Consider the following 13,894-nt stretch of genomic DNA (forward strand, 5'->3'; position numbering starts at 1 on the left):
AAATCCATTTAGTGCGAATACAAGTTATTATTACTTGCGCAATTGCTGCAAAGTTAGTTAATAATAATTTATTTCCTAAACAGTATTGATGAATTGATTATATTATCTCCTAAGTTTAATTAAAGTAGAATTATTTTAAAAGTGTGCATCTATACTGGTAAAGTTTTGTATAAAAACTTTAAAACTTAAAAAGGATGGACATAATATATAAAGTGGGTACGTTAGGTAAGAGATAAATAGCGCTAATAGCTGCTATTTAGCATATCAAATGTTGTATGAACTTAAATCCATTTAGTGCGAATACAAGTTATTATTACTTGCGCAATTGCTGCAAAGTTAGTTAATAATAATTTATTTCCTAAACAGTACTGATGAATTGATTATATTATCTCATAAGTTTAATTAAAGTAGAATTATTTTAAAAGTGCGCATCTATACTGGTAAAGTTTTTGTATAAGAACTTTAAAACTTAAAAAGGATGGAGATAATATATAAAGTGGGTACATTAGGTAAGAGATATATAGCGGTAATAGCTGCTATTTAGCATATCAAATATTGTATGAACTTAAATCCATTTAGTGCGAATACAAGTTATTATTACTTGCGCTATTGCTGCAAAGTTAGTTAACAATAATTTATTTCCTAAACAGTATTGACGAATTGATTACATTATCTCCTAAGTTTAATTAAAGTAGAATTATTTTAAAAGTGTGCATCTATACTTGTAAAGTTTTTGTATAAGAACTTTAAAACTTAAAAAGGATGGACATAATATATAAAGTGGGTACATTAGGTAAGAGATAAATAGCGCTAATCGCTGCTATTTAGCATATCAAATGTTGTATGAACTTAAATCCATTTAGTGCGAATACAAGTTATTATTACTTGCGCAATTGCTGCAAAGTTAGTTAATAATAATTTATTTCCTAAACAGTACTGATGAATTGATTATATTATCTCATAAGTTTAATTAAAGTAGAATTATTTTAAAAGTGCGCATCTATACTGGTAAAGTTTTTGTATAAGAACTTTAAAACTTAAAAAGGATGGAGATAATATATAAAGTGGGTACATTAGGTAAGAGATATATAGCGGTAATAGCTGCTATTTAGCATATCAAATATTGTATGAACTTAAATCCATTTAGTGCGAATACAAGTTATTATTACTTGCGCTATTGCTGCAAAGTTAGTTAACAATAATTTATTTCCTAAACAGTATTGACGAATTGATTACATTATCTCCTAAGTTTAATTAAAGTAGAATTATTTTAAAAGTGTGCATCTATACTTGTAAAGTTTTTGTATAAGAACTTTAAAACTTAAAAAGGATGGAGATAATATATAAAGTGGGTACATTAGGTAAGAGATATATAGCGGTAATAGCTGCTATTTAGCATATCAAATATTGTATGAACTTAAATCCATTTAGTGCGAATACAAGTTATTATTACTTGCGCAATTGCTGCAAAGTTAGTTAATAATAATTTATTTCCTAAACAGTACTGATGAATTGATTATATTATCTCATAAGTTTAATTAAAGTAGAATTATTTTAAAAGTGCGCATCTATACTGGTAAAGTTTTTGTATAAGAACTTTAAAACTTAAAAAGGATGGAGATAATATATAAAGTGGGTACATTACGTAAGAGATATATAGCGGTAATAGCTGCTATTTAGCATATCAAATATTGTATGAACTTAAATCCATTTAGTGCGAATACAAGTTATTATTACTTGCGCTATTGCTGCAAAGTTAGTTAACAATAATTTATTTCCTAAACAGTATTGACGAATTGATTACATTATCTCCTAAGTTTAATTAAAGTAGAATTATTTTAAAAGTGTGCATCTATACTTGTAAAGTTTTTGTATAAGAACTTTAAAACTTAAAAAGGATGGAGATAATATATAAAGTGGGTACATTAGGTAAGAGATATATAGCGGTAATAGCTGCTATTTAGCATATCAAATATTGTATGAACTTAAATCCATTTAGTGCGAATACAAGTTATTATTACTTGCGCTATTGCTGCAAAGTTAGTTAACAATAATTTATTTCCTAAACAGTATTGACGAATTGATTACATTATCTCCTAAGTTTACTTAAAGTAGAATTATTTTAAAAGTGTGCATCTATACTTGTAAAGTTTTTGTATAAGAACTTTAAAACTTAAAAAGGATGGACATAATATATAAAGTGGGTACATTAGGTAAGAGATAAATAGCGCTAATCGCTGCTATTTAGCATATCAAATGTTGTATGAACTTAAATCCATTTAGTGCGAATACAAGTTATTATTACTTGCGCAATTGCTGCAAAGTTAGTTAATAATAATTTATTTCCTAAACAGTATTGATGAATTGATTACATTATCTCCTAAGTTTAATTAAAGTAGAATTATTTTAAAAGTGTGCATCTATACTTGTAAAGTTTTTGTATAAGAACTTTAAAACTTAAAAAGGATGGACATAATATATAATGTGGGTACGTTAGGTAAGAGATAAATAGCGCTAATAGCTGCTATTTAGCATATCAAATGTTGTATGAACTTAAATCCATTTAGTGCGAATACAAGTTATTATTACTTGCGCAATTGCTGCAAAGTTAGTTAATAAGAATTTATTTCCTAAACAGTATTGATGAATTGATTATATTCCTCCTAAGTTTAATTAAAGTAGAATTATTTTAAAAGTGTGCATCTATACTGGTAAAGTTTAGTATAAGAACTTTAAAACTTAAAAAGGATGGAGATAATATATAAAGTGGGTACATTAGGTAAGAGATAAATAGCGCTAATAGCTGCTATTTAGCATATCAAATGTTGTATGAACTTAAATCCATTTAGTGCGAATACAAGTTATTATTACTTGCGCAATTGCTGCAAAGTTAGTTAACAATAATTTATTTCCTAAACAGTATTGACGAATTGATTACATTATCTCCTAAGTTTAATTAAAGGAGAATTATTTTAAAAGTGTGCATCTATACTGGTAATGTTTTTGTATAAAAACTTTAAAACTTAAAAAGGATGGACATAATATATAAAGTGGGTACGTTAGGTAAGAGATAAATAGCGCTAATAGCTGCTATTTAGCATATCAAATGTTGTATGAACTTAAATCCATTTTGTGCGAATACAAGTTATTATTACTTGCGCAATTGCTGCAAAGTTAGTTAATAATAATTTATTTCCTAAACAGTATTGATGAATTGATTATATTATCTCCTAAGTTTAATTAAAGTAGAATTATTTTAAAAGTGTGCATCTATACTGGTAAAGTTTAGTATAAGAACTTTAAAACTTAAAAAGGATGGAGATAATATATAAAGTGGGTACATTAGGTAAGAGATAAATAGCGCTAATAGCTGCTATTTAGCATATCAAATGTTGTATGAACTTAAATCCATTTAGTGCGAATACAAGTTATTATTACTTGCGCAATTGCTGCAAAGTTAGTTAATAATAATTTATTTCCTAAACAGTATTGATGAATTGATTATATTATCTCCTAAGTTTAATTAAAGTAGAATTCTTTTAAAAGTGTGCATCTATACTGGTAAAGTTTTTGTATAAAAACTTTAAAACTTAAAAAGGATGGACATAATATATAAAGTGGGTACGTTAGGTAAGAGATAAATAGCGCTAATAACTGCTATTTAGCATATCAAATATTGTATGAACTTAAATCCATTTAGTGCGAATACAAGTTATTATTACTTGCGCAATTGCTGCAAAGTTAGTTAATAATAATTTATTTCCTAAACAGTATTGATGAATTGATTATATTATCTCCTAAGTTTAATTAAAGTAGAATTATTTTAAAAGTGTGCATCTATACTGGTAAAGTTTTTGTATAAAAACTTTAAAACTTAAAAAGGATGGACATAATATATAAAGTGGGTATGTTAGGTAAGAGATAAATAGCGCCAATAGCTGCTATTTAGCATATCAAATGTTGTATGAACTTAAATCCATTTAGTGCGAATACAAGTTATTATTACTTGCGCAATTGCTGCAAAGTTAGTTAATAATAATTTATTTCCTAAACAGTATTGATGAATTGATTATATTATCTCCTAAGTTTAATTAAAGTAGAATTATTTTAAAAGTGCGCATCTATACTGGTAAAGTTTTTGTATAAGAACTTTAAAACTTAAAAAGGATGGAGATAATATATAAAGTGGGTACATTAGGTAAGAGATATATAGCGGTAATAGCTGCTATTTAGCATATCAAATATTGTATGAACTTAAATCCATTTAGTGCGAATACAAGTTATTATTACTTGCGCAATTGCTGCAAAGTTAGTTAACAATAATTTATTTCCAAAACAGTATTGACGAATTGATTACATTATCTCCTAAGTTTAATTAAAGTAGAATTATTTTAAAAGTGTGCATCTATACTTGTAAAGTTTTTGTATAAGAACTTTAAAACTTAAAAAGGATGGACATAATATATAAAGTGGGTACATTAGGAAAGAGATAAATAGCGCTAATAGCTGCTATTTAGCATATCAAATGTTGTATGAACTTAAATCCATTTAGTGAGAATACAAGTTATTATTACTTGCGCAATTGCTGCAAAGTTAGTTAATAAGAATTTATTTCCTAAACAGTATTGATGAATTGATTATATTCCTTCTAAGTTTAATTAAAGCAGAATTATTTTAAAAGTGTGCATCTATACTGGTAAAGTTTAGTATAAGAACTTTAAAACTTAAAAAGGATGGAGATAATATATAAAGTGGGTACATTAGGTAAGAGATAAATAGCGCTAATAGCTGCTATTTAGCATATCAAATGTTGTATGAACTTAAATCCATTTAGTGCGAATACAAGTTATTATTACTTGCGCAATTGCTGCAAAGTTAGTTAATAATAATTTATTTCCTAAACAGTATTGATGAATTGATTATATTATCTCCTAAGTTTAATTAAAGTAGGATTATTTTAAAAGTGTGCATCTATACTGGTAAAGTTTAGTATAAGAACTTTAAAACTTAAAAAGGATGGAGATAATATATAAAGTGGGTACATTAGGTAAGAGATAAATAGCGCTAATAGCTGCTATTTAGCATATCAAATGTTGTATGAACTTAAATCCATTTAGTGCGAATACAAGTTATTATTACTTGCGCAATTGCTGCAAAGTTAGTTAATAATAATTTATTTCCTAAACAGTATTGATGAATTGATTATATTATCTCCTAAGTTTAATTAAAGTAGAATTATTTTAAAAGTGTGCATCTATACTGGTAAAGTTTTTGTATAAGAACTTTAAAACTTAAAAAAATGGAGATAATATATAAAGTGGGTACATTACGTAAGAGATAAATAGCGCTAATCGCTGCTATTTAGCATATCAAATGTTGTATGAACTTAAATCCATTTAGTGCGAATACAAGTTATTATTACTTGCGCAATTGCTGCAAAGTTAGTTAATAATAATTTATTTCCTAAACAGTATTGATGAATTGATTATATTATCTCCTAAGTTTAATTAAAGTAGAATTATTTTAAAAGTGTGCATCTATACTGGTAATGTTTTTGTATAAGAACTTTAAAACTTAAAAAGGATGGAGATAATATATAAAGTGGGTACATTAGGTAAGAGATAAATAGCGCTAATAGCTGCTATTTAGCATATCAAATGTTGTATGAACTTAAATCCATTATTGCGAATACAAGTTATTATTACTTGCGCAATTGCTGCAAAGTTAGTTAATAATAATTTATTTCCTAAACAGTATTGATGAATTGATTATATTATCTCCTAAGTTTAATTAAAGTAGAATTATTTTAAAAGTGTGCATCTATACTGGTAAAGTTTTTGTATAAGAACATTAAAACTTAAAAAGGATGGAGATAATATATAAAGTGGGTACAATAGGTAAGAGATAAATAGCGATAATAGCTGCTATTAAGCATATCAAATGTTGTATGAACTTAAATCCATTTAGTGCGAATACAAGTTATTATTACTTGCGCAATTGCTGCAAAGTTAGTTAATAATAATTTATTTCCTAAACAGTATTGATGAATTGATTATATTATCTCCTAAGTTTAATTAAAGTAGAATTATTTTAAAAATGTGCATCTATACTGGTAAAGTTTTTGTATAAGAACTTTAAAACTTAAAAAGGATGGAAATAATATATAAAGTGGGTACATTAGGTAAGAGATATATAGCGGTAATAGCTGCTATTTAGCATATCAAATGTTGTATGAACTTAAATCCATTTAGTGCGAATACAAGTTATTATTACTTGCGCAATTGCTGCAAAGTTAGTTAACAATAATTTATTTCCTAAACAGTATTGACGAATTGATTACATTATCTCCTAAGTTTAACTAAAGTAGAATTATTTTAAAAGTGTGCATCTATACTGGTAAAGTTTTTGTATAAAAACTTTAAAACTTAAAAAGGATGGAGATAATATATAAAGTGGGTACATTAGGTAAGAGATAAATAGCGCTAATAGCTGCTATTTAGCATATCAAATGTTGTATGAACTTAAATCCATTTAGTGCGAATACAAGTTATTATTACTTGCGGAATTGCTGCAAAGTTAGTTAATAATAATTTATTTCCTAAACAGTATTGATGAATTGATTATATTATCTCCTAAGTTTAATTAAAGTAGAATTATTTTAAAACTGTGCATCTATACTGGTAAAGTTTAGTATAAGAACTTTAAAACTTAAAAAGGATGGAGATAATATATAAAGTGGGTACATTAGGTAAGAGATAAATAGCGCTAATAGCTGCTATTTAGCATATCAAATATTGTATGATCTTAAATCCATTTAGTGCGAATACAAGTTATTATTACTTGCGGAATTGCTGCAAAGTTAGTTAATAATAATTTATTTCCTAAACAGTATTGATGAATTGATTATATTATCTCCTAAGTTTAATTAAAGTAGAATTATTTTAAAAGTGTGCATCTATACTGGTAAAGTTTTTGTATAAGAACTTTAAAACTTAAAAAGGATGGAGATAATATATAAAGTGGGTACAATAGGTAAGAGATAAATAGCGCTAATAGCTGCTATTAAGCATATCAAATGTTGTATGAAGTTAAATCCATTTAGTGCGAATACAAGTTATTATTACTTGCGCAATTGCTGCAAAGTTAGTTAATAATAATTTATTTCCTAAACAGTATTGATGTATTGATTATATTATCTCCTAAGTTTAATTAAAGTAGAATTATTTTAAAAGTGCGCATCTATACTGGTAAAGTTTTTGTATAAAAACTTTAAAACTTAAAAAGGATGCAGATAATATATAAAGTGGGTACGTAAGGTAAGAGATAAATAGCGCTAATAGCTGCTATTTAGCATATCAAATGTTGTATGAACTTAAATCCATTTAGTGCGAATACAAGTTATTATTACTTGCGCAATTGCTGCAAAGTTAGTTAATAATAATTTATTTCCTAAACAGTATTGATGAATTCATTATATTATCTCCTAAGTTTAATTAAAGTAGAATTATTTTAAAAGTGCGCATCTATACTGGTAAAGTTTTTGTATAAGAACTTTAAAACTTAAAAAGGATGGAGATAATATATAAAGTGGGTACATTAGGTAAGAGATATATAGCGATAATAGCTGCTATTTAGCATATCAAATATTGTATGAACTTAAATCCATTTAGTGCGAATACAAGTTATTATTACTTGCGCAATTGCTGCAAAGTTAGTTAACAATAATTTATTTCCTAAACAGTATTGACGAATTGATTACATTATCTCCTAAGTTTAATTAAAGTAGAATTATTTTAAAACTGTGCATCTATACTTGTAAAGTTTTTGTATAAGAACTTTAAAAAGGATGGACATAATATATAAAGTGGGTACATTAGGTAAGAGATAAATAGCGCTAATAGCTGCTATTTAGCATATCAAATGTTGTATGAACTTAAATCCATTTAGTGCGAATACAAGTTATTATTACTTGCGCAATTGCTGCAAAGTTAGTTAATAATAATTTATTTCCTAAACAGTATTGATGAATTGATTATATTATCTCCTAAGTTTAATTAAAGTAGAATTATTTTTAAAGTGTGCATCTATACTGGTAAAGTTTTGTATAAAAACTTTAAAACTTAAAAAGGATGGACATAATATATAAAGTGGGTACGTTAGGTAAGAGATAAATAGCGCTAATAGCTGCTATTTAGCATATCAAATGTTGTATGAACTTAAATCCATTTAGTGCGAATACAAGTTATTATTACTTGCGCAATTGCTGCAAAGTTAGTTAATAATAATTTATTTCCTAAACAGTACTGATGAATTGATTATATTATCTCATAAGTTTAATTAAAGTAGAATTATTTTAAATGTGCGCATCTATACTTGTAAAGTTTTTGTATAAGAACTTTAAAACTTAAAAAGGATGGACATAATATATAAAGTGGGTACATTAGGTAAGAGATAAATAGCGCTAATCGCTGCTATTTAGCATATCAAATGTTGTATGAACTTAAATCCATTTAGTGCGAATACAAGTTATTATTACTTGCGCAATTGCTGCAAAGTTAGTTAATAATAATTTATTTCCTAAACAGTATTGATGAATTGATTACATTATCTCCTAAGTTTAATTAAAGTAGAATTATTTTAAAAGTGTGCATCTATACTTGTAAAGTTTTTGTATAAGAACTTTAAAACTTAAAAAGGATGGACATAATATATAATGTGGGTACGTTAGGTAAGAGATAAATAGCGCTAATAGCTGCTATTTAGCATATCAAATGTTGTATGAACTTAAATCCATTTAGTGCGAATACAAGTTATTATTACTTGCGCAATTGCTGCAAAGTTAGTTAATAAGAATTTATTTCCTAAACAGTATTGATGAATTGATTATATTCCTCCTAAGTTTAATTAAAGTAGAATTATTTTAAAAGTGTGCATCTATACTGGTAAAGTTTAGTATAAGAACTTTAAAACTTAAAAAGGATGGAGATAATATATAAAGTGGGTACATTAGGTAAGAGATAAATAGCGCTAATAGCTGCTATTTAGCATATCAAATGTTGTATGAACTTAAATCCATTTAGTGCGAATACAAGTTATTATTACTTGCGCAATTGCTGCAAAGTTAGTTAATAATAATTTATTTCCTAAACAGTATTGATGAATTGATTATATTATCTCCTAAGTTTAATTAAAGTAGAATTATTTTAAAAGTGTGCATCTATACTGGTAAAGTTTTGTATAAAAACTTTAAAACTTAAAAAGGATGGACATAATATATAAAGTGGGTACGTTAGGTAAGAGATAAATAGCGCTAATAGCTGCTATTTAGCATATCAAATGTTGTATGAACTTAAATCCATTTAGTGCGAATACAAGTTATTATTACTTGCGCAATTGCTGCAAAGTTAGTTAATAATAATTTATTTCCTAAACAGTACTGATGAATTGATTATATTATCTCATAAGTTTAATTAAAGTAGAATTATTTTAAAAGTGCGCATCTATACTGGTAAAGTTTTTGTATAAGAACTTTAAAACTTAAAAAGGATGGAGATAATATATAAAGTGGGTACATTAGGTAAGAGATATATAGCGGTAATAGCTGCTATTTAGCATATCAAATATTGTATGAACTTAAATCCATTTAGTGCGAATACAAGTTATTATTACTTGCGCTATTGCTGCAAAGTTAGTTAACAATAATTTATTTCCTAAACAGTATTGACGAATTGATTACATTATCTCCTAAGTTTAATTAAAGTAGAATTATTTTAAAAGTGTGCATCTATACTTGTAAAGTTTTTGTATAAGAACTTTAAAACTTAAAAAGGATGGACATAATATATAAAGTGGGTACATTAGGTAAGAGATAAATAGCGCTAATCGCTGCTATTTAGCATATCAAATATTGTATGAACTTAAATCCATTTAGTGCGAATACAAGTTATTATTACTTGCGCTATTGCTGCAAAGTTAGTTAACAATAATTTATTTCCTAAACAGTATTGACGAATTGATTACATTATCTCCTAAGTTTAATTAAAGTAGAATTATTTTAAAAGTGTGCATCTATACTTGTAAAGTTTTTGTATAAGAACTTTAAAACTTAAAAAGGATGGACATAATATATAAAGTGGGTACATTAGGTAAGAGATAAATAGCGCTAATCGCTGCTATTTAGCATATCAAATGTTGTATGAACTTAAATCCATTTAGTGCGAATACAAGTTATTATTACTTGCGCAATTGCTGCAAAGTTAGTTAATAATAATTTATTTCCTAAACAGTATTGATGAATTGATTACATTATCTCCTAAGTTTAATTAAAGTAGAATTATTTTAAAAGTGTGCATCTATACTTGTAAAGTTTTTGTATAAGAACTTTAAAACTTAAAAAGGATGGACATAATATATAATGTGGGTACGTTAGGTAAGAGATAAATAGCGCTAATAGCTGCTATTTAGCATATCAAATGTTGTATGAACTTAAATCCATTTAGTGCGAATACAAGTTATTATTACTTGCGCAATTGCTGCAAAGTTAGTTAATAAGAATTTATTTCCTAAACAGTATTGATGAATTGATTATATTCCTCCTAAGTTTAATTAAAGTAGAATTATTTTAAAAGTGTGCATCTATACTGGTAAAGTTTAGTATAAGAACTTTAAAACTTAAAAAGGATGGAGATAATATATAAAGTGGGTACATTAGGTAAGAGATAAATAGCGCTAATAGCTGCTATTTAGCATATCAAATGTTGTATGAACTTAAATCCATTTAGTGCGAATACAAGTTATTATTACTTGCGCAATTGCTGCAAAGTTAGTTAATAATAATTTATTTCCTAAACAGTATTGATGAATTGATTATATTATCTCCTAAGTTTAATTAAAGTAGAATTATTTTAAAAGTGTGCATCTATACTGGTAAAGTTTAGTATAAGAACTTTAAAACTTAAAAAGGATGGAGATAATATATAAAGTGGGTACATTAGGTAAGAGATAAATAGCGCTAATAGCTGCTATTTAGCATATCAAATGTTGTATGAACTTAAACCCATTTAGTGCGAATACAAGTTATTATTACTTGCGCAATTGCTGCAAAGTTAGTTAATAATAATTTATTTCCTAAACAGTATTGATGAATTGATTATATTATCTCCTAAGTTTAATTAAAGTAGAATTATTTTAAAAGTGTGCATCTATACTGGTAAAGTTTTTGTATAAGAACATTAAAACTTAAAAAGGATGGAGATAATATATAAAGTGGGTACAATAGGTAAGAGATAAATAGCGATAATAGCTGCTATTAAGCATATCAAATGTTGTATGAACTTAAATCCATTTAGTGCGAATACAAGTTATTATTACTTGCGCAATTGCTGCAAAGTTAGTTAATAATAATTTATTTCCTAAACAGTATTGATGAATTGATTATATTATCTCCTAAGTTTAATTAAAGTAGAATTATTTTAAAAGTGCGCATCTATACTGGTAAAGTTTTTGTATAAGAACTTTAAAACTTAAAAAGGATGGAGATAATATATAAAGTGGGTACATTAGGTAAGAGATAAATAGCGCTAATAGCTGCTATTAAGCATATCAAATGTTGTATGAACTTAAATCCATTTAGTGCGAATACAAGTTATTATTACTTGCGCAATTGCTGCAAAGTTAGTTAATAATAATTTATTTCCTAAACAGTATTGATGTATTGATTATATTATCTCCTAAGTTTAATTAAAGTAGAATTATTTTAAAAGTGTGCATCTATACTGGTAAAGTTTTTGTATAAGAACTTTAAAACTTAAAAAGGATGGAGATAATATATAAAGTGGGTACATTACGTAAGAGATAAATAGCGCTAATCGCTGCTATTTAGCATATCAAATGTTGTATGAACTTAAATCCATTTAGTGCGAATACAAGTTATTATTACTTGCGCAATTGCTGCAAAGTTAGTTAATAATAATTTATTTCCTAAACAGTATTGATGAATTGATTATATTCCTCCTAAGTTTAATTAAAGTAGAATTATTTTAAAAGTGTGCATCTATACTGGTAATGTTTTTGTATAAGAACTTTAAAACTTAAAAAGGATGGAAATAATATATAAAGTGGGTACATTAGGTAAGAGATATATAGCGCTAATAGCTGCTATTTAGCATATCAAATGTTGTATGAACTTAAATCCATTTAGTGCGAATACAAGTTATTATTACTTGCGCAATTGCTGCAAAGTTAGTTAATAATAATTTATTTCCTAAACAGTATTGATGAATTGATTATATTATCTCCTAAGTTTAATTAAAGTAGAATTATTTTAAAAGTGTGCATCTATACTGGTAAAGTTTTTGTATAAGAACTTTAAAACTTAAAAAGGATGGAGATAATATATAAAGTGGGTACAATAGGTAAGAGATAAATAGCGCTAATAGCTGCTATTAAGCATATCAAATGTTGTATGAACTTAAATCCATTTAGTGCGAATACAAGTTATTATTACTTGCGCAATTGCTGCAAAGTTAGTTAATAATAATTTATTTCCTAAACAGTATTGATGAATTGATTATATTATCTCCTAAGTTTAATTAAAGTAGAATTATTTTAAAAGTGTGCATCTATACTGGTAAAGTTTTTGTATAAGAACTTTAAAACTTAAAAAGGATGGAGATAATATATAAAGTGGGTACAATAGGTAAGAGATAAATAGCGCTAATAGCTGCTATTAAGCATATCAAATGTTGTATGAACTTAAATCCATTTAGTGCGAATACAAGTTATTATTACTTGCACAATTGCTGCAAAGTTAGTTAATAATAATTTATTTCCTAAACAGTATTGATGTATTGATTACATTATCACCTAAGTTTAATTAAAGTAGAATTATTTTAAAAGTGTGCATCTATACTGGTAAAGTTTTTGTATAAAAACTTTAAAACTTAAAAAGGATGGACATAATATATAAAGTGGGTACATTAGGTAAGAGATAAATAGCGCTAATAGCTGCTATTTAGCATATCAAATGTTGTATGAACTTAAATCCATTTAGTGCGAATACAAGTTATTATTACTTGCGCAATTGCTGCAAAGTTAGTTAATAATAATTTATTTCCTAAACAGTATTGATGAATTGATTATATTATCTCCTAAGTTTAATTAAAGTAGAATTATTTTAAAAGTGTGCATCTATACTGGTAAAGTTTAGTATAAGAACTTTAAAACTTAAAAAGGATGGAGATAATATATAAAGTGGGTACATTAGGTAAGAGATAAATAGCGCTAATAGCTGCTATTTAGCATATCAAATGTTGTATGAACTTAAATCCATTTAGTGCGAATACAAGTTATTATTACTTGCGGAATTGCTGCAAAGTTAGTTAATAATAATTTATTTCCTAAACAGTATTGATGAATTGATTATATTATCTCCTAAGTTTAATTAAAGTAGAATTATTTTAAAAGTGTGCATCTATACTGGTAAAGTTTTTGTATAAGAACTTTAAAACTTAAAAAGGATGGAGATAATATATAAAGTGGGTACAATTGGTAAGAGATAAATAGCGCTAATAGCTGCTATTAAGCATATCAAATGTTGTATGAACTTAAATCCATTTAGTGCGAATACAAGTTATTATTACTTGCGCAATTGCTGCAAAGTTAATTAATAATAATTTATTTCCTAAACAGTATTGATGTATTGATTATATTATCTCCTAAGTTTAATTAAAGTAGAATTATTTTAAAAGTGCGCATCTATACTGGTAAAGTTTTTGTATAAAAACTTTAAAACTTAAAAAGGATGGAGATAATATATAAAGTGGGTACGTTAGGTAAGAGATAAATAGCGCTAATAGCTGCTATTTAGCATATCAAATGTTGTATGAACTTAAAT

This window comes from Stegodyphus dumicola, chromosome 1 (genome assembly GCF_044657685.1).
Source record: "Stegodyphus dumicola isolate Sdum_Otavi_A_Nest chromosome 1, ASM4465768v1".
Lineage (NCBI taxonomy): Eukaryota > Metazoa > Arthropoda > Arachnida > Araneae > Eresidae > Stegodyphus > Stegodyphus dumicola.